Source organism: Rattus norvegicus, chromosome 3, assembly GCF_036323735.1.
Source record: "Rattus norvegicus strain BN/NHsdMcwi chromosome 3, GRCr8, whole genome shotgun sequence".
In the NCBI taxonomy this organism is placed as follows: domain Eukaryota; kingdom Metazoa; phylum Chordata; class Mammalia; order Rodentia; family Muridae; genus Rattus; species Rattus norvegicus.
Genome location: NC_086021.1, coordinates 103,460,989 through 103,484,676, shown reverse-complemented (window position 1 = coordinate 103,484,676; position 23,688 = coordinate 103,460,989). Strand labels below are relative to the sequence as shown.

The 23,688-nt window shown below is 35.1% G+C and overlaps 1 protein-coding gene and 1 long non-coding RNA gene across 22 annotated transcripts in view; one reads left to right on the top strand and one right to left on the bottom strand.

Moving 5' to 3' along the window:
• Lrrc4c (leucine rich repeat containing 4C) overlaps nt 1–23,688 on the bottom strand; it is a 1,379,071-nt gene that overhangs the window by 654,546 nt on the left and 700,837 nt on the right. The window lies entirely within an intron of this gene.
• On the top strand, nt 8,051–11,361 carry LOC134486410 (uncharacterized). Its single transcript, XR_010065272.1, has 2 exons — nt 8,051–8,360; nt 11,109–11,361. It is a non-coding gene; the product is annotated as an uncharacterized LOC134486410 (long non-coding RNA).

The window sequence follows — 23,688 nt, the reverse complement described above, 5'->3', positions numbered from 1 at the left end:
TGAAATGTATTATATTTATATATAATGTTTGCATTATATACTCAACAATTAGGGGACACTAGATCATTTCTGTTTCTTTCATTGAGAATAGTTCTTCAATGAGCATAGGAAGCCTGGAGGCCTCTTGAAACACAGCTTTCAATTCCTCTTTTTCTGCACACTGATTGTTGGACTGCAGAATCATGCAGTGTTTGTTTTTATATGTTTGAGAAAATTCTAATCTATTTCTCATATGGAAATACTAATTTATATTTCTACTGGTGGTGTTCAAGCTTTCCCCATTATCTCTTAAAATTCATTAATGTTTGTTAAATATTTACGATTTTCCATGGTAGGATTTTAGTGGTATGAACTCATACTAGCTCTTTGATGTAAATTTCTTTCCTTAGCAATCCTAAGAATTCATCCACATGCTTATCCATGATTAAGTATGCACATATTTTTATGCAATGTACATTTTATTGTTCTTTTCCTTTTGGGGGGACCACAGAGGACTGCAAATAATGTCCTTCTCTGTTTTTCCTTTAGTTTTCTGAAATTTTGGTTCTTCTCCATTTCTTACTCATTTTAAAAACCTGAATTTTCTTCTACATTTTTGTTTAGTTGTTATGTTCATGCATTTAACCAATTTTGAGATGGTGTAAAGCAGAGAAATGTTTCATTGGTTTAGTCCATTGATATCCAATTGTCCTAGCATTGTTTCTAGAAATAACCTTCTTTGACTTATGTTCCTGGAAAATATGCTATAAATCAATTGACTGTATAAGTTATGTGACCCCTGGACTCTATTTTGGGCTATGTTTACTTGAGCTGCCAATTCCAGGAAGTTTTGGTAACCAAATATACACTGTGTTGTAATTTATACTTCTTTTGAATTTGTTCTGGTAACCTTCCATAATACTGAACTGGTTACCAAGTGTTTAGTGGAACCATGAAAACTTTAAGATTAATTTTTTAAACCAATTTTGTCAACAATGTACTTGCTGTTAGAAAGATGTTTCTCTGAATCTATGGATTACATTTTAGTTGTTAAACATTTTAAAATACTGATTTTCCATGAGTATAATCCTTTCTTTTAAAAATAGATTTTCATTCTTTTTCTCATGTCAAGAAGCTATAGTCGCCATTGTAGAGATCTTCCATATCTTCACTTCAACTTATTTTCAGATCAGAATCCTTGTAGTAATTTCAAATGGTACTATTACACACACACACACAAAAACACACACACATACACACACATACACACACATACACACACATACACACACATACACACACACATACACACACATACACACACACATACACACACATACACACACACACACACACACACACACACACGCACGCACACACACACACAATTCTACTTTACAATCTCATTCAGAGATGTTTCAATGCCATATTGTTATCATACAGCAGGAAGGCAAGTACAGGCTAGCAAAGATGCATAGATGTGAGAAATGTCTCAGCCATATATTAATTTCATAATATTTGACAACAATGTTAATATTTCTAAACTTCTTTATTTTGTTTGAAATGATGTTTTAATGTGTAAAATGAATGACTTGGTTATAATTATCCATAATTTATAGAGAAATAAAATAATATAAATAGAAATGAAATATACTTTTAAATGTTGTCAGCTGTTATTATATATCATCCTTCCTATTCCAGGGCATTAAATAATTCTCAGTGAGGTAACCCAGTCACAAATAAATACATAAATAAATAAATAAATAAATAAATAAGTAAATAATAAATAAAATAACCATGCATTGTATGCACTCACTGATAAGTGGATATTAGGCCAAAAGCTCAGAATACGCAGATAAAATTCACAGACTATATGAATCTCAAAAAGAAGGAAGACTAAAATGTTGATGCTTCAATCTTTCTTAGAAAGGGGAACAAAACACTCACCGGAGGAAATACAGGGTCAAATACTGGGGCAGAGACTGAAGAAAAGGTCATCCATAGACTACCCCATCTGGGGATCCATCCCATATGCAGCCACCAAGCCCAGTCACTGTTGTTAATACCAAGAAGTATTTGATGACAGGACCTTGATGGAGGTCTCCTGAGAGTCTCTGCCAAAGCCTTACTGATACAGATGAGGATGCTTGCAGCTAACCATCGGACTGACCACGGGGACCCTAATGGAGGGCCGAAGGAGCTGAAGGGGTTTGTCACCCCATAGGAAGAACGACAATATCAACCAACTAGATGCCCCAGAGCTCACAGGGAGTAAACCACCAACCAAAGAGTACACATGTAAGGACCCATGGCTCCATCCGTATAAGTAGTAGAGGATGGCATTGTCTGGCATGAATAGGAGGAGAAGCCCTTGGTCTGCTGAAGGCTCATTTTCCCAGTGTAGGGTGCTAAGGTGGGAGTGGGTGGGTCGTAGTGAGAGAATCGTCATAGAAGCAGGGAGATGAGAGGGAGGATGGGAGAGGTGGAAAAGAGGATAGCATTTGAAAAATAAACACATAAAATATCCAATAAAATAATAACTTAATTAATTAAAAAACAGTAAAAAAAAGAAAGTAAAAGAAAAATCTGCTGTCTCTACCTCTTTGGTACTTCTGCTACCTTAGCTATAAGGTCTTTAGTCAATTACATAAAACATTATTGATGAAAATGGCTGTTATTATAAGTGCTTATCCAAGAATATTTCATGGCTATGCATAATGTATACATCATCAACATTTTTATGATGGAAGACCTCTGAGTTTAATATTGTAAACATTCTCTTAAAGGGTGGCTTAGCTTTTTCCATCTGTAAAAATAAGGCTTGAATAGGATTCCTTTTCTAAGACTACATCCAGTTCTAATCTGCTGACACTAAAAGAAATTTAAAAGATCCATCCATCTTATAAAACATACCCTGAAAGTTCTTGTCTAGATTTGTGGTACTTGCGTCCATGTGAATTACTTTCCAACCCTCTATAACTTCTAATACTATACACATTTTAAAATTACTGTTTTAGAGATGACATTACTTTGCATCACTTCTGACACTACAGATTTCTTTTGGACACACATGCATTAAAGAAAAATACAGAAATATATAATGCAAATGGGGCCCTTCTTTTTGCATACCGCACTGCATTTTTCTCATCCAATTTCTGAGATGACAAAGGCAAAATGTAGCCGAAAGATGCAGAGATCTTCAGAAGGGTAAGAGATGTGATTATCATAAAGCAATTTCCTAACAGGATATCTTCAGAGGACAAGGAATACTTAATATGAAAAGGAGAAGATACCAAGAAGAGAGTAGAGCCATATTAGTGATGAATTGAATACAAGAGGGTAAGTGGTTCTATTTGACCTACTTTATATGTATAAAATAGATATAGAGGGTCATCACCGAAGCCTTGTTCCTAAACACCATTATAACAAATGGCATTTAGAGGCTGTTCTTGGAAATCGACTTTCATACAGAGTACTTACGACATGTAATGGAGTATAAGAACACTTGATGAAATCAGAGAGCTGGCAAACCAAAACCTGATTACTGTTCTTTTTTTTTTCTTCTCTTTAATGCAAGGAAGCTAAATGGATATGCAGATGGCCAGTAAAATTTCATGAAAGTGAAGGAGTAAAGAAAGTGCAAATTGAAAGAGAACAAGATATGCAGGAAGTGGTTGTAGGATTCAAATCTATAGCCATACACATGTTTGGTACCAAAGTCAAACACACTATCCAACAGCCTTTACATGTAAAAGTTTACATTCTGTTTGTCTTTGTCTCTCTATCTCTGTTTCTTTCTGTCTCTCATTGTCTATGTCCTCTGTTTATCTATTTGCACATGTGAAGACACGTGTACATGGCAGGGATGTACTCATTGTGTCAAAGAACAAATGTGGACGTCAGAAGGTGATCAACAGGAGTTTTATTCCATTGTGTAGGTCCCAGTGATCAAATGCAGGTCTTCGGGCTTGCCAGTAAGTACCTCTACCCACTAAGCCATCTCACCAGCTTACTTTTCAACATTTCATGAAGAATTCAAAAAGTGTCAGTTTATTATGACACATTGGAAAATTAAATCCTCTCCAGCAGCTAGATTTGGCTCAGGAACATTTATTTAGAATTCTTCCACGTGTCCCAAGTACAATGTTCAAAGGTGTCACCAAAAGACCTGTTTGTGGCTGTACCTTTGGTGTTATGTTCCTGAACCTAGACAGAGAAGGGGTAAGAGCAGGAGGGGCCAACTTTTCAATATATAGTCTGAAAGCCTTCATTACCTTTTTGTGTATACTTATTTCTATTTATTGCCTTTCTCTATTGGGTTTATTTCATCTCTTAAACTATATTAAAATCTTCGGTGGTGACAATATTGTTATGACAAACTGGTTCTCTCCATACCCAATCCTTAGGTAAAATTGTTATCTAACACCCAAGGTGGCCAAGCAGAATCCTTAAGGCAAGGCAGAGTAAAGCAGAGCTGTCTGAGATCAGAAAGGCGAAATGGGAGACTTTCTGTGCTGTGATTAAAAAAGCTATCACTTAAGGTTTACAGTGGGATACAAAAATGCCATTTATACTTTGAAACAAAAGAACCATTAGCCTTCTGTAGCCTTTATTGCATTATTGATCTACAATCCTTTACACTCACTTAATTTCCAGCCAGAAGCCTGTATGTCTGCTCTTTTCTTTATCCCTAAAATGGACTTCACTGATTGCTCTTACACACAGCAGCCTGCTACACTTCTTCCTCTGCATTAGCTTCTCGCTTTGCCTTGTTAATAACTACTTTCTGCTTCCCTTAATAATGTTTTTGGCATATACATTTTTAGAAACTTTTTTCCACAGTACACTAACATTTTGACAGGTCTTCTTGGAAGAAAGGATCTCTGGGCACAGCAATTCATACGGCAATACATTAGTAGCAATTTCTGCTTTATACCAAATTACAGCTACCTTCTTTTCAGGTGGATAGGTGAGAATTAATACGACAATGTGTCCTGCTCTTTTTTATTTATTTATGTATTTTTTTTATTTTTTGCCCCACTCCGCATGTTGCTTAAGCACGTATGTGTGCACATGCATGGGCCCAGATACACATGTATATGTACAAATATAAAATAATTTTAATTGTCTTTTCGTAGAGGTAAATGTACTTGAGTATAACTCAAATACCGAGTTTAAACAAAGTTTTCAAAATTCAGACTTTAAACACTGTCAAAAATAGTTGATGATATCTGTAAGTATAGCCCAACCCCAAACCATAAACATAGTATAATATATTATAGTATATTTTGTTATTTGGGGGAGGAAGTAACATGAATATATGGTTCTCCATCATGTACTTTGTGGATGACTATTTGAAATGTATTGTTGAAAGGTTTGGCACCCTTATTAGGGTGTCCTACTCTGACAGGTAGTTGATACATGCGTTAATATAAGAAGTCTGAATTTGGCTAATTACTCTGTAATGTTCTCTTAGACAGAACTTCTGTAAATTCCATTTCCTATGATAGAAATTATTAATCAAATACACATATGAAAGTGGGAATTTTATATTGATTCTTAGACATAATTCAAAATGATATAATTCCAATGTAGTTAACAATTATAATAGAAGCCATAGTATTTTACTTCCTGTTTTGCTATAAAAAAGGAAAATTATTTGGTTTAAAATCCATGAAAACTTTCTCAGAATTAATCCCATTACTTTAATTTGCTCCTCTGTTGTTGTGATAAAATACTGAAATAAAGGAGTTAAGGAAGCTAAGGTTTTATATGGTTACAGGTTACAGTTCATCATTGAGGGAATCCGGGGCACAAGCTCTATGTGAGACTTCTTAAGGATTGAAGCAGAAGCATGGAGAAGTGCTCCTCACTATTTTACTCATGGTTAGCTCAGCTGCTCTCTTATCCAACTCAAGAGCACCTGAAGTCCAGGGGTGGCAGCACTCCCAGTAGGCTATGCACTATCATGTCAATCTGTAAAAAAAAAAAAATTCTGTCCCACAGAAATGCCTCCAGACCTCCGACGGCGAAATTCAAGTGTGGTTCCATCTTCCCAGGCTGTCCTAGTTGTGTCAGTTTACCAAGATTAGTCTAACAGGAAACGCAGACCATTTGTCAATTTGACAAACAAAAATGTCACCTTTGACTCTTTTATGTTTATATCCAAGATTCCATGTTTATCTCATATTATAAAACATAATATCATTTCTCAAATTTCACAGTCTTCAACAATTTCAATAGTTCAAAATCCAATGTCTCTTTTAGAAATCCATTTATTAACTGGAATATTGATCCTGCAAAAATAAAATAAAAATAAGCTTCCACATCTTCTTATTCCAAGAGGGAAAAATCTGAACAGTAATGACAAAACCAAGGAAAATTAAACATCAGTGGCATAAATAGCTTATTCTTTTTATCAGAGATTCACTCATGATTTTTTTTTTAGGTTCCAAGAGCTTAGGTAGCCCCATCACTCTTCCTGCCATCCACAGTACACACATCCTATCTTGAATGCCCAAACTGCCTTCAGTCCTCAGCTTCCTCTGGCTTTGGCAGATAACCCAGTCTTAGAATCTCAAACATGTTGGAGCCTTCATTGACATCGCATCTCCTAGTGCCTGACCTCAACTTACTTTTAACAATCACTTTAATTATTCATCTTTTATGCCATATAAACTAGTACCTCATGGGACATTATTACACTACTAAGTTTGACTGCCTTCTTCAAAAATAGCTTTGGTCCCTAGGAACATAGGTTCAGTGGCTGACTCCAAGCAAATATGCCTCAGTAGCCCTCACTGCAATTATACTGGTCTCCTACTAGTTACAACTGATTTCTCAGCCCTAGCTAACTAGTATCTATTTTCCCAGTAAAGCAAAGGTTTCATTTTAGTGATGTACAACCATTTTCTTTCAATAAAGAGAACATGATTATTCAGTCTTTAATAGTATTGATAATCCTCATTCTGTAAAAATGCTGATATCAAACATGATTTTTGCTTAAAGTTTGAGTTAATGGTAAACATACCCTATTAAAATAATAACGCTAGAAATATATTCATATAGAACTGACTTTTCTAAATGTTTAAGAATCTCACAGAAATATTGTGTCTACACAGACACTATTTTATTATTATTCTCATTAGCTAATTTTATTACCTTTGCAAATAATAATCTTTCTTATGACCTGTAGCTTCTGTTTATAGAGGTGTTGAATTTTGTGTGAAAGTGATAAGCAGATTTGAGTATTAAAATAGTGTTTTGAGATTATGATAAAATTAGGTCATGCCTCATTTTCTTTCTTTCCTCCAAACTCCCCATGTACCAGCACAAACACTTGTTCTCCTTCAAACCTTTGTCCTCTGTAGTGTGTGCATGGAAGCGTGCGTGCATGCGTGCGAGCTTGTGTGCGTGTATACAAGTACTTCTTTGTATGCATTTTCCTTAATGCAAAGACACAATAGCTCAGGATATACATTGTTATGTTGATGCATATGTTTCCATAACTGACCACTTTATGTTTAATTTTTAATGCTGCACTAGCTTTGAAGATGTACAGCAATCTAAAACACTAATAATCTAAAAAAAAAAGAACATACATGTTTAAATCAGGGAATTTACAGAAATTTGTTTTGAAAGAATCAAGATTATAAACTATCCCCCACTGACCCTGCTGAGAGGACAAATACACCTCACAAAAGAATAACATAACATGTTTTGGGGAAATAGTCTGGCCATAGCCATCACAAACCATCTGGCCTCGATAAGGCCTGGCTCAACAGTCCTGAGAAAACCAAGAACTAGCGTCAGCTTGCCCCAGAAGCAGGGTGGCATAGAGTTGAACTGAGCCCAAGTTAGATCATGTTTGCCAATGTGAACAAACCAATGAATTTATTTTGTGTGACTGTTGCCAACTGCTTGTGTAATTTTCCCTATTAATCTCTTCCCCTAATTGGACTGGGTGTCTACTCCTCTCTCTCCTGTGTGAGATACGTGTAGTCCCCAGAGCTCTGGTTCCTCAAATACACTTCTTGTTTATTACGTCAAGACCGGTTTCTCGTGAGTTCTTGGGGGGTTGCGTCATCTCGAGATTTGAGTGGTGGTCTTCCCCACCCCGGTGGTCTTTCAGTTTGTAGTTCAGTTCTAAAGACAATTCTAGAGAGGGTTTAGTATTTGAAAACCTGTTATAAATTTAATCAGAAGACCAGGAAAACACACGTCTCTAAAGAAAAATATCTGCTGTGCCTCTGTCATCTGTTAGTTGCAGTATATAATCAGGAGATATGTGCCTGGAAATATAAACTCAAGCTACTGAATATGTGGCTGTAGATCATAGGAGTTAAATTTCATCTCATGATATCACTATTCAAGTACTAATGGTAAGCTTTTTGAAGACTATGTTCAATGTGTTTAGTCAGTAACTCCTTCCAACAGCCCTTTTCCCTTACAATTGTTTTGCGCATTTGTCGATCTTTTGTGACAATGTATATGATAGTTTATGTAAGTGATTTTAGTTGAAGGTTTCCATCTATAAAAATGTGTGATCTGTTTTGTGTCAAGTGCCAATAGAACCAGATATTAAGTAAAGACACTTGAAATATTTCTAAAGGACACTAGCAAAGGGAATAGAAAAGTATATGGCTATTTAGTCATGATTTTAGAATTTGATAAATTATATAGAAAAGGGGAGTAGAAGAACGTTCATGACTATAAAAAGAGGGAATGAAAGGAAAGAAGGAGGCAGGAAATTTGACTATGAAGGATTTTTATTTTTAAGGAAGGGTTACCTTCAGCTGATAGCAAAAGGACATTAAAAAAAAAATACCTGACAAGTTTTAAAATGATAAGGGTTTCCTATTCATTGCAATGACAATATATGGATAGATTTAGGATTTAGTCAAATCAGCTACAATTTTATAATTATCACACAACTATAAATCTATGTTGTTATGCTAATTAACACATTTCTGTCTGGATATGATAAGCGATGGTGCCCAGAAATAAATGTAAGTCTGTGCTTCCAACAGCTGAATTCTACTAGTGTCAGGCAAGATTTATGAGCAATGACAAAACTTGTATGTGAATTTGAGCCTCATTATCATCCGATGGTATGTCCTTCAACTTTTCAACCCCTAGTCTCATCACTCGGAAAAGATTTTAATTAGATTCCAGCTACCATAGATAATGCAGCAAATTCAATTCCTTAAGTGAAGTCACAGCACTTAAGGGTGCTAGAGACATTAAGAGACAGGTTAGCACACCAGACACAGATTCCACAAGCAATTTTCATTGTATTAGAATGTTTACTGGGGATGGAACACTCTATGCTAAGTGTATATCCAGAACACAGTGGCTGGGGTAACAGAGTAAAAGAGGAAAGTGCTGACTGCTCAAAAAGATATACTAGCAGTGCTGTTTTAATATTTTTTTTTGGTAAAACACCCTCAAGGGCAGTTCAGATATTTGTATTTAATCACAGGTGACCTGGGGAGTTCTGTAAAGAGTTTACACATATTAAACTTCATCTACACCTTCATGAAAATCTCTCTATATGTATGAATAGCCTCTTGCATGGTCTGAAAGAAGGAGCAGAGGACATCACCAGAGAAACATAAGAAGAAGGGAAATCAGCCTGGAAATCACGATTTGCTTTTGCTTGCTCTTCTTTTATTAGAATCAGATAACTTTTACCAATTATGTGTGAAAGTTGCTATCTTTTCTTTTTCCCAAGCATCTTGTTCTCCATCGTTTGTTTATTTTTTAATACAACATTTAAAGAAAAATAGAGTTTCAAACTGAGTGGTTCTAAAGGTGAGGGTTTTTTTTTCTTTTTTGCTTAAAATTTGGTCATTTTGTCTTTAAGAAATTAATGTGCAGCTCTAGCATAGTCATGAATCTGAAACTTACTGACACATTTACGTCTTTCCTGTGGCCTTCTCATTTTCACAGTAAGCTTCCCTACCCTTTAACTTAGAGTTTGTTCATATGACTTCCTGTCTAAAAGAGCTAATTTACAGGAAAGAGCAGATGATGAAACTTTATCTGAGCTGTTTGGTCAGCATTTTGCCTTTGTAGTTATTGCAAAAAGAAAATTTCCAAGTATCTGTAGTCCCTGATGAACATGGATAAGACAAAAAGATTGAATTCAGAGCTATTTATGTGTTTGAAGTATTGAAGGCTTTAAAGATTAAAGAGGAGTCACTGAGATTTAGAAGATAATGGACAGGAAGATTTAAAACTATTCATTGAGGACCTGAAATTTTAAACAACACATTGCAAGTTTGGAGGAAAAAGAAGACACATGAATTAAAATGTTCTTTTTTTTTTTTTTTTTTTTTTTTTTTTTTTTTCCTTTATTTTTTTAATTCTTTCATATATTACATCCCAACTTCAGTTTCCACTCCCTCCACTCCTTTCAGCACCTCCTCCCACATTCCTGTCCTCCAGACCCCTTCAGAAAAGAGCAGGCCTCCCAAGGATATCAACCAAATTCACTATAACAAGTTACAATAAGACTAGGTACATATAATCATGAGGTGGAAAAGGCAATTCAGTAGGAGGAAAAAAAGTCCCAAGAGCAGGCAAAAGAGGCAGAGATGACTCCCCACTCAAAATGTTCATGAACAGTAATTAGACTGTGATGCTTTTATCTTTTGATAAGGAAGGAAATAATGGTTTCTGAAAGGGTCCATGCTAAGCATTGGTAAAAATTAATTTTTTTCACTCAGAACAAAGTATTAAAGAAGTGTATTTAACATTAGAAGCAGGAAAAAATCTATTGTATTAACACTTGTCTGATAAATTTGTCAATGCTAGAAAATTCAAAGGGAAAGTTTTACAAAATCTAGCTTTACTCTTATAAATTTAGATAGATCTTAGCAACACACATGTTAATTTTATGTACACTGATGATGTAAATGATAATTTTTATTTCCCCTCATATTCACTTGACTTCCTTTGTAAGTTTTTATATGACTGAGACAATTCCAAAATTTCTAAAAGAACTCCCCTAAAACTGGCCACTAATATTTAACTAAGGTGCTAATCATTTTCTATTGGTCCTTATTTTATAACTTTTCCTGTGATGTGTGAACATGGTACTCAAGCCTAGTTATTATACATTACAGCTAAGCTAAGAAGACATGAAGATTATTTTTTCTTAGGATGATTTCAACTTGGAGTGCTGTGAGGACAAGTCATCTGGAGAATATCCTACATTGTACTGTTGTGTCCGCAACACATGTCTTTCGTTTGCTCATCCCTATACTCTAAAGACTCCCACCAACAAAACATTCTACTTAATTTGTTATGAAAATTCATTCGTGTTTTTTGTGTCTTAAGTATAAAGGAAGCTTATAGTAAAACTCTATAGAGTTTTCATGGTGTCTTGTGAAAGTTCGATATCATGGGTGTGGTTTTTGTCTTTGGATTTTGTTTTTATTATTGTTTGCTTTTTGGTTTGTTCTCTCCAAAGGTTAACTACATACAAAATGAGTCTATTAAGACTGTGACATCATGTGTATATCAGTAGCTTTTATAATTGTAGAAAACCAAAAGCCTGTGTCATTTAACCAGTAATCTTGACATTTGGGAGAATATTGTATATGTACAAGCTACATTTTTCACTCATGGTTCAGCTCTTGCAAAGAAGCAGAATTCAGAGTCCCCAACCTCTACCTCTACATGACAGATGCTTTGTCATGTGACAATAAAGTTCATGTGGATACTTGTGTAGGAAACCTGAATCACTTGTTCTTGAGGAAAGTAGTGCGATGTAGACATCTGCAGTGTTCACCCAACCAAGATTTCATTACAAGGACATGGCATTAGACACAATTTACAAACAATAATTTACTGTTGAATCTGTTTTCTTTTTCCATGTGTTCTATATCCAAGGATTCCAAGAAATCTTGCATTTAATGTATAAGAGAAAATGATGAGCCTGGATAGAACTGAGAATGGAAACTTGGCTCTATCGAAAATGATAAAAAAATTCTTAAAGGTGGGGGGTGGGGATGAGCAGGTGACCTGGAACATTCCAGAGATAACTTTATACCAATCTCCGTACCCCTTTGTTATCACTAGCAGAGGCAAAATGAAAAAACAAAACATAATAAAACAAAGCACCCCCAAAACAGTATTTTTACAAAAATTCGTGACAACTAAAAGTACAATTATAGTAATAAATATTTTGGTAATTTTCACTTATATGTACAGCATACCTGAATTTCAAGAAATTTGTATTTGTTAAGTCATTGAGATCTAGAAGTGGGGTTAAAGACAAGTGAGAAATGCTTATGTGAATGAGTTTCTCTCATGACTTCTGACTTAATTTTTCCCTCTAGGAAAGTCAATAAGCCAGATATCTAGGGGATTAAACTGGGCAGAATTTAGAGATGCTATTTACAGGACTCAGTTAACCAAGATGAGTTTATAAGAATGCACTTTTGTCCCCATGTAAAAAGACCTTCACTTTTTCCCTTGCAGATATTTGCCACTGAAATAAAAAAATAAATAAAATGTTTCTTTCCTGCACCATACAGCTTCGAAGCTCTGTACATCTAAAGTTTGTAACTACATACCTATAAGTATTATGTATTAGGCTTAGTCTTTACTTCTCAAATATATGACTAAAATTATCAAACACTTCAACCCTAATCTATCTAGTATGCATTTATTGGACTAACAAAAACAAATTTTGTAAAACAAAAACAAAAACAAAAAAACTCAAAAAAATTTCCATTTCATTATTCTTGTATTTTGATTCTGTAGAAATATGATTAATTCTGCTAGGACAGTAGGGTAGTCTAGCTCTGAGTATGTCTATAAAACCTTTTCCCTAGACAGTCAGACCATGAGGGAGCTGACCCAGTCAACAGATTAATTTTTATTTAGGAATTCATACTATGATGACATTTCAGTTAGTGATAAAAAGTAGCTTAGCCTTTGGCGAAATTAGGTAACTAGAAGCATGTCCTAGTAGGCATATTTGCCCTCCCCCATTTTGAATCTTCTCTCTGTGCTCCTTGTCTTCATGAGAAAAAAAACACCTTTGTCATGGCCTGCCAACATGATGTTGTGTCAAACTATATGAGGTCAAGATCATATGGGCTCTACACTTTGAAATTGTGAGCAAAGATAAAATACTTTTCATGAACTTTGGTAGCTATGCAAATGTAGCTAACGTACTTCATGATCTCACCAAGGTAGCATTGTACACTTTATGCTGCTGTAAAGAATATTTTAAGCTGTTTGCGTTGTTTATTGGGGCCACAATAAACCTATACATAGGAACAATGTGTCTTCAATCTACGTTAAACATGAAACATTGCCTTGCTAGGTCCCATCCCTTTCTCATGTCTCTTATCTCACTTTTGGTTGAGCAGCTTTCATTTGGGAAATCATAAATCTACTGCAAAATCAAGCTGCCTTTTCAAAGCATTTTTTAAAATTGTTATGCTACATGTAGTACTGATAGCCAGGATCATCAAATCAAAATCAAAATGAAATATCTCTACAGAAAGTCAATATCATAAGTCAATCATTTGTACATGGAATAAATTTATTTTAGCACTCCTGAATTAACTGAATATGAAAAATGGAACTGATATAATATCAGAAAAGCCACAGAAAAATGAAATCATTTGGGCTAGATATACTGAAATGAATTAACATGAATAAAAATAAAATATGTACAATACACTAAGTACAAAGATGATGAAAAATAATAAATTAAAAGACAGGGGATAGATAACATCACAGGAGTTACTTATAGAAAGTAACTGTTTTGGACCAGTATATAAAAAGTTAATGAGGTACATGGCATCAAATCGCTAGTTCTCTTTTTAGTATTCATAAATCTGAAATAGGTTTACTCAGGGGAAATACCCTTCCCTATTACAGTATCGAGGGAAAACAATAAATAATAGTTAAGATATTTAAGAGAAAATTTCAAATAATTAGACTTCAACCTAACAATTATTAAAGTCGGTAATGTCTTGGACCTTGTGATACCTTAGGACAATGTTTGAGTTCTTCTCTTTTCAGATATGTTAGAACAACTAATTCTTCTAGGAATGAAGACCATGTCTCAATGAGCAGTGCAACAAACTCAGGGAAGTCGGTTCTATAGAAACCAGATCATAACAGAAAGTGAGCAGCCAGCTTTTAGGATCAATCTGTCTGAACCCCTATGTCAGTCAATGGGGTATAGTAGTTTTCTAGGGACAAAGTTTTGGACTGGTGACACAAGCATACTATTTCTTTTCTCTTAAAATAATTCTGAAATTTCTGCCCTACTCTTCCTCAGTGTTGGTTAAACTTCATTGTCACTTACAGATAATTATTCTACCTACAACCTTTTCAATCATCACACACCAGTTATTTTTCTCATTGCAGCAACAAGGTGCCTAAGAAAAACAAATAAGGAAGCATGGGTTTAATCGAGTTCACAGGTATAGCATACCACAGAAGAGAAATAATGAGAAAGATAAAACAGCCGACACCATTGAATGTTGCAGCTCATCTCCAATTTCCCTTTTAAGGACAAGCTGGGTCCCAAATCACGAAATGTTGACATATTTAGAGTAAATCTTCCTACCTTTATTAGATAATCTAAAAATTCTCACAGACATGACTAGAGTTTGGAACTAGACTAGAGTTTAGAGTTTCATGGTAACTCTAAAGGTCATCCAGGGGACAATGACCTTAGCCATCACATTGTCTATCAAGGATTTTCTTTATCTGCTGTGTTCACGGCTGGGACATCGTCATTGTTCCATAACATTGTAACAGACTATAAAAACCTGAACCAGGACACTGGAAACAGAAGCAGCAATTTCCAGTGCAGGATCTTCTCAATGTCTACACTTATTACTCAGAAAAACAGAGAACAGTACAAATAACAAGCATAGAGGACGTCACAGAAACATTACATGTCAGGAAGGAATTTTATCATAAAGAGTTTAAAGAAGGAACCCATCTGTCTTCCTACTATAAACACAGTTGTATTGATGGAATATTTAAAGCTATAGCATTGATTTACAGAAGAGAAAAATAAAATTGTTAAAATTTGACATAAGGTTATCAATTTCTTGTTAGGTAATGAAAGACTAAATTTAACATTTATAGTGTGCATTAGAGGAAAATATGCAAAATCTTCCTAGTGAACTGGTTTAGCAATTTAACAAATAATGGAAGAACTTTCATTTAGAAGAAAGATAGAAAGGTGGAAACTTTATAAGTCACCGAAGAAAGCTGTCAGTGGATAACAACATATGTTTTTATATTTCACACTAATACCTCAACAGTATGAGGTATATTACTTTCAAACCTTGATATAATGGAAACTTTTTAAGTTATTGGAATGACGTTTTGCTTCAAATATTCAAGAAACTGGGAAAATAAACTTGTTTTGCACAATAATCAAGTTTTGAGGATCTATAGAAAATTAGTTCATCTACCTGGGAAATGTCTCTAGTAACTATAAACATACATAGATTTGAGAAAATATTATTATAAGAAGGTATTAAAAATAAGTACAGTACATAAAGGTATTCTAGTGAGAAAAATCTCAGGATGAATGAGAAAGATCCTGTTTCATATGTTCAAACTATCAGTCATATATTTTATTTGGTTGTTTATGAAAGTAAATGGCATAAACTGAAATTCTAAGTTCCTACATTCATTGAAGAAAATGTTAGTAGTTAAATAATAAGGTGAAAAAGAAAAAAATAAATAGAAAAATTACATTAGATTTTTTTTAAAGACTCAACATTTGTTTAGTAGGTTCAAAAATTGGAGTAATAAAACTAAGAATCACTACTTTAAAATACTCAGAGCTTTAAAATTTACAGAAACTAAAATAAAAGGAACAAAAATAAGATCTCACTGATGGTATAAGGAAAATGGAAATGTAATAATCATGTTTGTGAGTCAGCATGAATAACACACGCGCGTACAGACACACACACACACACACACACAGAGAGACAGAGACAGAGACAGAGACAGACAGACACCAGACAAGATGGGCCAGTTGGATAGAAAATAGGATAATTTGGATAATAACTTGTGGAACCACAAAAGACACCCTGGTTCCCAGTTGAGGGGGTTTGAAATTCCGGTGACCCTGAAAGGACAGTAGGCGTTTCGTTTGAATCCTTGGAAATCAGGCCTGTCACCAGCTGCAGCCCTCTACAGATTTGTGGCCTTCAGTCATGTAAAGGCAACACCCCAAGGCCCTTCACAGGTAGAGAACATGAGATCAAAGGTCACATAGGCTCAAGACAGATCTCCATTATAATGAAATACCCAAAGGCCTAGAGGTTTAGCCAATAACCTTTCCTTCCCAGACACTCCTCCTTGCAAAATGTATTTAATCTCAGGCCCACTCTGAGGAGTGGTGTACATTTTTACTCATGCACTTTTCCCATTGAAATAAATGCCTTTGGGGAACCACCAAGAAGGACTTCGCCTCCTTCTACTCTCCTGAAGAAGGCCTCCCTGAGCTCTAGTTGAGGCAGCCACCATAATCAAGCCTACCACCACCAAGCAGTATCTAGTTAGGGCCAGCTGGAGCTCCCCCTCTTTTTCCCTGGCCTGGATGCCCAAGAGCCTGAGAACCTGAGAGCCATGGCCTCCTTGCAGGCCCAGGGACCCCAGAACCAGCTTTCGCTGAATTCAGTGTCCTGTATCCCTGACTATGCTTCCCCACCCCTGGAGGGAGCACTGCCATGCAGCTTCCCACAGCCTGACTGACACCAGCCTGACAGCAGCATGGGGTGAGCAGTCAAACTTCCCATGCCCAGCCTCCCTGAGTGCTAGAGCCCTGTGGCAGAGTGGTGAACAGTATGTTAGTTTTAAGAAAGTAAAAAATGAAATAATGGCATTAGCCATTGAAGAAAAATAATTAACAAGCTTGGAAGGAAATGTTTAGGAATAACAAGAAATGGTTAAAGAAAAAGCAAACAAGCATTAGTGCTGTGTGAAAACAGTAACACAGACACAGACCATAGACTAGTTAGTGGACTGAAATGAATTATATAGTTTTAGTTAAATGTTTATTATTGGAGATAAAGCTCAAATTCAGGGTTTGTGCATACTAGTCTGTCCCTGCCTTGAGTTTATTGTAGAAAAAGTTTTATCTTAGGTTATTGAAAATAATTCTGTGATTAATCAAGATGTAGGCTTTAAAAGAACAAAAAAAAAATCTACCTGGCCACTTAGATGTGGAAACCATAAAAGGAATATAAAGAGGGTGAGGGTTTAAAGGATTATCTATGATGAATTAGAAAATGAAGAAAATAGAAAATATGTTGTATAAACAAATGTGATATCTTTGATGAAGAATTAAACATATTGTCTATATGACAATTTGGTGCTCAAGTCTATAGAAAATATTTGTTAAAATGGAATAGATGAATTAAAACAATCTTCTAGTACTCTAACGATATATGTATTTCAGCACAATGAAAATTTCCCTTCATTCTTTAGCTAATTCTAATCCGCCCTAGATAAGATTCTAATATAGTGTGCAAGCTATGGAAATCTTGTTGAAAGTTGTTTTTTGTGGCAATATTGTGATGTGACGTCTTTACAACTCACAAGGTTAATAATGGATTAGTAAAATCAGAGGATTAGGAGGGTACCTGTGCAAGACTCTGCTCTGAATATGACATGGCTGATGTAGGTAATAACTTGCAGCAGATGCTGTAGCCTACATAGGACCTGACCCAGGTCAGGTCATTTATACTATTTAGCATAGATAGGAGGGACTTCTGGGAATCCTGTATTAGCTGAAGTGCTATTGACAATTGATAGTTACTGAGAAAGAAAGAGCTGCCTTTCTTTGGTGATTAACTACTGGTAGGTTTTGCATCTCCAATGAATAACTATATATTTATTATCACATAGAAGTATTTAGATTAACTGTCTATTTGAGCCAGAGGTGGATAGATCCCAGGGTAGCAGGAGAGAATTAATGTGGATAGATAATAGTACACTTTCATAAATAAAGGTATTAGCTTAAAATATATTATCATATTTCTCTAGGGTTTAGATTCTTTTATACAAGAGTATAGCTTTTGCAGAATTGAGTTGGTCAACAGAAAATATGTTTCTACAAAATGAGGCTACCTCTTTTTGTACACATGCTCTTCTGTCTTCCATTGTGAGTTGATATAAGGTCTAAGCCCACACATGATACTAAAACAATGTTCTCAGACTTCCTTGTCTCCAAAGTTGTAAACAGGAGAAACTTCCTTCCTACATAATTCAAATAATTAAAAATTACTTCTAATATATCATCTACTATATTAAAGCAAGAGAGCATGGACTAAGGGATCCATAGATAAACCTTTGTAGACGTGTTGCTATTTAGCTTGATAGAAAATATAAAAGGTTTTAAATGCTAAAAAAAATTTATTGGGGATGAGAATATTTTCTTGCTGTAGATAAAAGGTTATGTAACACCATACTCCACCTGAAAGGCAAATAACAAATTAGAACATTAACAATGCTACTTAGCCACAGTCTGTGTAGGAGTAAATTTCGACTTAGAATATTATTAATTACAAAATTTTTCTCTAAAAGTTATGTCGTTGGAACAGTCCCATTCCTGTTGAGTGTACAATCTGTAAGCTCAGCTCTTTGCCCCTGCATATGGAATTTTTGTTTTCCTCCTTGAGAGAATTTTTGTTGTATGAAGGCAGGAGCATAAGTTGGCATACACAAGATGCAGAACTTGTGGTACACATCTAGAGCACAGCAACCACAAAAGCTTAATGAATCACTTTCTGGTCTACCCTTGACTTTGCCAAGAATGTGTTGTGTATGCATATCAAGAAACCTGTGAGGCCATATGCTAGGGGTCAGCCTTTGACCAGCTTCCTCCCTCCAGCTGTCACATTGAAAAATCGTCCCACGCATGTGCATTTTCTATGCACACAGTGTTGTGCTGACTTTTCATCAGTCCAGCCTTGCTGAAAAGTTGCTTGTTTGAGTTGAAAATAGTTTTATTTTTCTAATTTCAAACATTAGATTTGGAGGCTGCGAATAATCTTTGATACTACTCAATATGGTCTGCTTTTACTCCAAATCATAAGTATGCGATGCAATCTATAATAAAATACTTTATAACTATAAAATAAGCATAAACTGGCCATTATCCTTTTCATCTTTCCCCTAGGTGCCTTCTCGCTTTGTGTTAGCAATCCTAGCAGTTTTCTTTATGTATGTTTGTAGAAACTCCACCTGCTTACCAGTTTGATAAATCGTATTTGCAAACCAAAAGTCCATTGTGGTTTAGAAAATGTATTAGATACTAGATATTTTTGGAAATCAACAAATAAGACCTTCTTTCAATGTTCCAAGTGCCTTTAATATTATATTTTATATAATTAACCTTCACTGACTATTTCAATCTTTTATTGGTATTTCTCGTGACGAGCATTCAAGAGTTTGGTATATTTTTCACCTTTGCCATCTTGCATAGTATGTTTGCTATGTTCACAGGTAGGAAAGTCTTCTGGTATTCATTTGTTTCAAATATAAGGGGCTACATGGCAGTATTAAACACATTGAAGAGTAGTATGGTGGTAACTTATGCACAAGTATATTGATGTAAAATTTATTTATTGATGCGGTTAGTATTCTAGGATGTGTAGTTCACGGAAGACAGGAGGGAAGAAGTAAAACCAATTTCAGGCACAGAGCACTAAAGCTGAATTTGGACGAATTCTCAAGACTTTTAATTTTGTAGGTTAATTTTTTCTAAGTAGTTCTCTCAATGTTTCCAGTCTTCATTCTTTTATTTGTCTTGCTGGTTAATTTCGATACCTTACCTCCCTCTACTGAGGGACCTTGGCAAGGTAAAGAAGAGCTGGCAGGATATGCAAGGTCTGTTTCTGACTCCCTAGACTTTTCAAAATGGAGAAAATTTGGAGAAATTGCTCAGCCACAACAGAAGTGAGGTTCCAGGAAGAGATTCCATATGCCTCAGAATGGTACACTGGGGCCTGGACATTGTGAACGCAGGTATTGTGTGCCTCATTACTGAAAGGTTCTCATTCATTGCCCAGATTTACCTCGTTACTTCTCCTTCACAATAAGACTTCCATATGTTCCTGGAAGATTACCATCATCATCTTGACTATAATCTTGACAGTGGCCTTATGAACCAGACCAGAGCAAGAATCATTAGTTCACTGTTGTAAGGTTTGAGGAAATTAAATTCAGAGTCCCTTATCATTCATCATCCTTTACTTTTCTCCTTTACTGAAAATAGACTTTTCTCTCATATATCTTGATTTCAGTTTCCTCTCCCTTGACTCCTCCCAGTCCTCTCCCATCCCCTTTCATATCTAGATCCAACCTCTTTCTGTCCCTCATTAGAAAACAAACAGGCTTTTAAGAAACCAAGAAAGTAAAATATAATGAGAGAAAAAATAACACATCTTTTTAGTATAAAACAAATAAACAAACAAACAGAAGGGGGAAAAAGATCAAGAAAGGCACAAAAAGCAAATATAGATGTGAATAACGTATTTGTTAGCCTATCTAGGAATCCTGTAAAAACACTAAACTGGAAGCTATAATTTGTACACAAATTACTTGAAGGATAAAGCCAGAGAAAAATATAAATAAAAATAAAATTAAAACTACTGTATTTTGTCAAAAATTTCAAGAAGTTCTGATACAATATTAGGAGACAAGCAACCTCCAGGGATGCCCTTGAGTTTGTGTTTCTTGTCACCTACATGGGGGAGCTCAGCCTAACTCTAAGATGTTTGTTTCTTGATGAGGTTTTTCCCAATCTTGTTGCCAATTGGAGATAGCCTCTGGTTTGTAGATAAAAGAATGTGTCCTCTTCTCTTTTCAGCTCTGCAATACCATCTGGTGGAGACAGTGAGGGCCCCTACATTCTGCCTCTGTTTCTGTGGTTCATATACACATTGATCCTGTTGATTTACAGGATTTCCTTTCTTTTCCTATCCTTTTTTGTTTTTTTGTCTGTCCTCCTCCTTTGGATCTTAGATGTTTTCTGCTTTCTCTTCTACAGGGGAAGAATTTATTAGCAACATCTGATACAGGGTTGGCTGTTCCAATATCTCTAATCATCTTCATGATTTCTGGTTTTGGGTATCCATATTTGTCCCCATCTGTGATGACGGCTGAGCAGAACATTGATTTACTGGTATAGCAGAATGTCATTAGGGGTCATTCTTTTAATAGAATGGCATTATTTGTTTTTACCCTAAATCTCTGGGGTATTTAGTTTCTGAATGGGTTCCATCATACATTCAAGTGAGCTATTGGTTGATTACAGCCATAAATGTTGTGTCATTGTTGCCCTAGCCCATCTTGCAGTCAGGACACCATTGAAGACTGAAGGATTTATGACTGGGTTCCTGTTTATGTTTCTTTCTTTTTTTTTGGTAGCATAAAGAATACACACACACACACACACACACACACACACACACACACACACACACGGGGTTGGGCATTTAGCTCAGTAGTAGAGCGCTTACCTGGCAAGCGCAAGGCCCTGGTTTCGGTCCCCAGCTCTGAAAAAAAAAAAAAAAGAATACACACACACACACACACACACACACACACACACACACACACACACAAAGGTGTTTGAAATGTAATAGTCAAATAATGGGAGAGACAGAGTCCCAGCTGGACATCTCTTTTTACTGTGTTAGGTTTCTATACTTCCTCCCAAATGACCCTTAATTTTCTTGTTTCAATTTTCTAACATGAAATTATCCTATGTTATCTCAAGTGCTACTCTACTGGAAATCGAGGAAGGAATGATTTTACCAATAAATTCTTCTCTAGCTCTCTCTATGTCACAGGATTTTGAGAAAAAACATAGGCTTTGAAATATTTTATTCATACCCCTGAAAACAATAGGACGTTTTATAACATATCAGACATTCTCTTTGTTAGTTGTAACATTTGTTAAAAGGTATTTCTGTTGTTTAGGATTTATGTAACATTATGCTATGATATTTTTTCTGAAGTATGTCCTACATTCTTTAATGTAATATGTCTCAAAATAAACACACTATTTCTATTACCTACTGAAGTAAGTTATGGGCTTTTTTTCAAGGTAAGTCATGTGGAAAGTTGCTCTTCCTGACTTCTTCAACTGAATGGATTACTCCTCTTCTACAAAGCAGCTCAACCATTCTTAAGTGTCATCAACTAACTTATTATACTATAAGTAGTAGCTGACATTTTGCCTTCTAGTTTGTAATCAAATGATACACAAAATACAAAATAGTGTCTAGAACACACCAGCAACCATATACAAACATTGACAGTGCCTTCTACAGAGTATGATTTCCCCCCATTAAATGTTACAGAATATTGAAAGCCTCATTGGATAACATTTTCTAATTGAACATTTGAGGAATGCCTTCAGAAATATTTACACTATTATCATTTGAGGCCCATTCTATTTTGTACAAATCATAGGAGTTTTTAAATAATAAGTTAAGTATATATTGATTCCATAAAAAGTTGTATCTTTACATAGATGTGGACTACAACTATTTCTTTTATCCTCTGAATCAAGTTCATGATAAATCATCATTAAAAATGTGCAGTATATACTAGGAAATTTTTTACATTTTTTGCCGATATCATTTGCTTCTCTAAAAATTATGCGGTATCCTAGTAAATTTTAAGCAGACTTATAAGTGCTATTGAGCTACAGGACATTTCTGTTCCTTAGTCTACAATCAGTTAAGTAGATGGAATATCATTTGGTACAGCATAAAAGTTATATAGTTAATTGAATGAGGGTTAGTCAATGCAAACTCTCCTTTTATGAAATTACAGAATGTCCTTATCAATCCCATTCATATATATCATTTTCTGTTAAGTCATTGGAAAGTCAAAAAAGGAGACATCATTAAAGTGGATAATTCCTCACTTGGAGAAAAACATATTTCAGATATCTCATTTGCCAGAGAGAAGAGAAATAAAAATTCTAATTTGTCCTCCAGGCTTTATAAAAATCATATTCATTTTCTTTCTTGTTTATTGGGATGAAAAAACTCAGAACTTTGGCATAACAACATGCTTGTATGCTGTACTGTGCATTCCTGCGGAGAATTCTAGCTTTGCAACAGTTGCAGGACTAAAAGGTTCAGCCAAACCTCCAAGTGTTCAAGTCAGGCAACCTGAGCATCTGTCCTCAGGTCCCTATTTTTCTAATGTTAAATATCAGAAATATAAGAAAGTTACAATATAATGTTATTGTAGCATTTGTCTCTATGCTTTAGTATTTGCAAAAGTGACAGAATATGTCACATGGTGGATATTAGGTAATCATTGACCTAAAATTCTTTGTAGATATTTAGATTTTTTTATACCTTTTGCCTATTCTCAAAGTTCTATATAAGCCAAATGTGGAAAAAAATCTCTTGAGTCTTAAACATTTTCCTGAAAACAGGATGATTAGAAACAAAAGCACTAAAAGTCTGGCATACAGCATACTTGGGATAAAGGGAAAATGACAAGGACTGCAATGCTTATAGGATAACAGAGGTAGACTCATACCAAAGAACACCACAATTCATTTCAGGTTTCAGAAGTGAGTGGAACATTTTAAGACATAAAAGAGAGTACAGAAATTATTCAAAATCAAGTTGATGGTGGTATTCAGTAAAATTCAAAACGATATGTTAA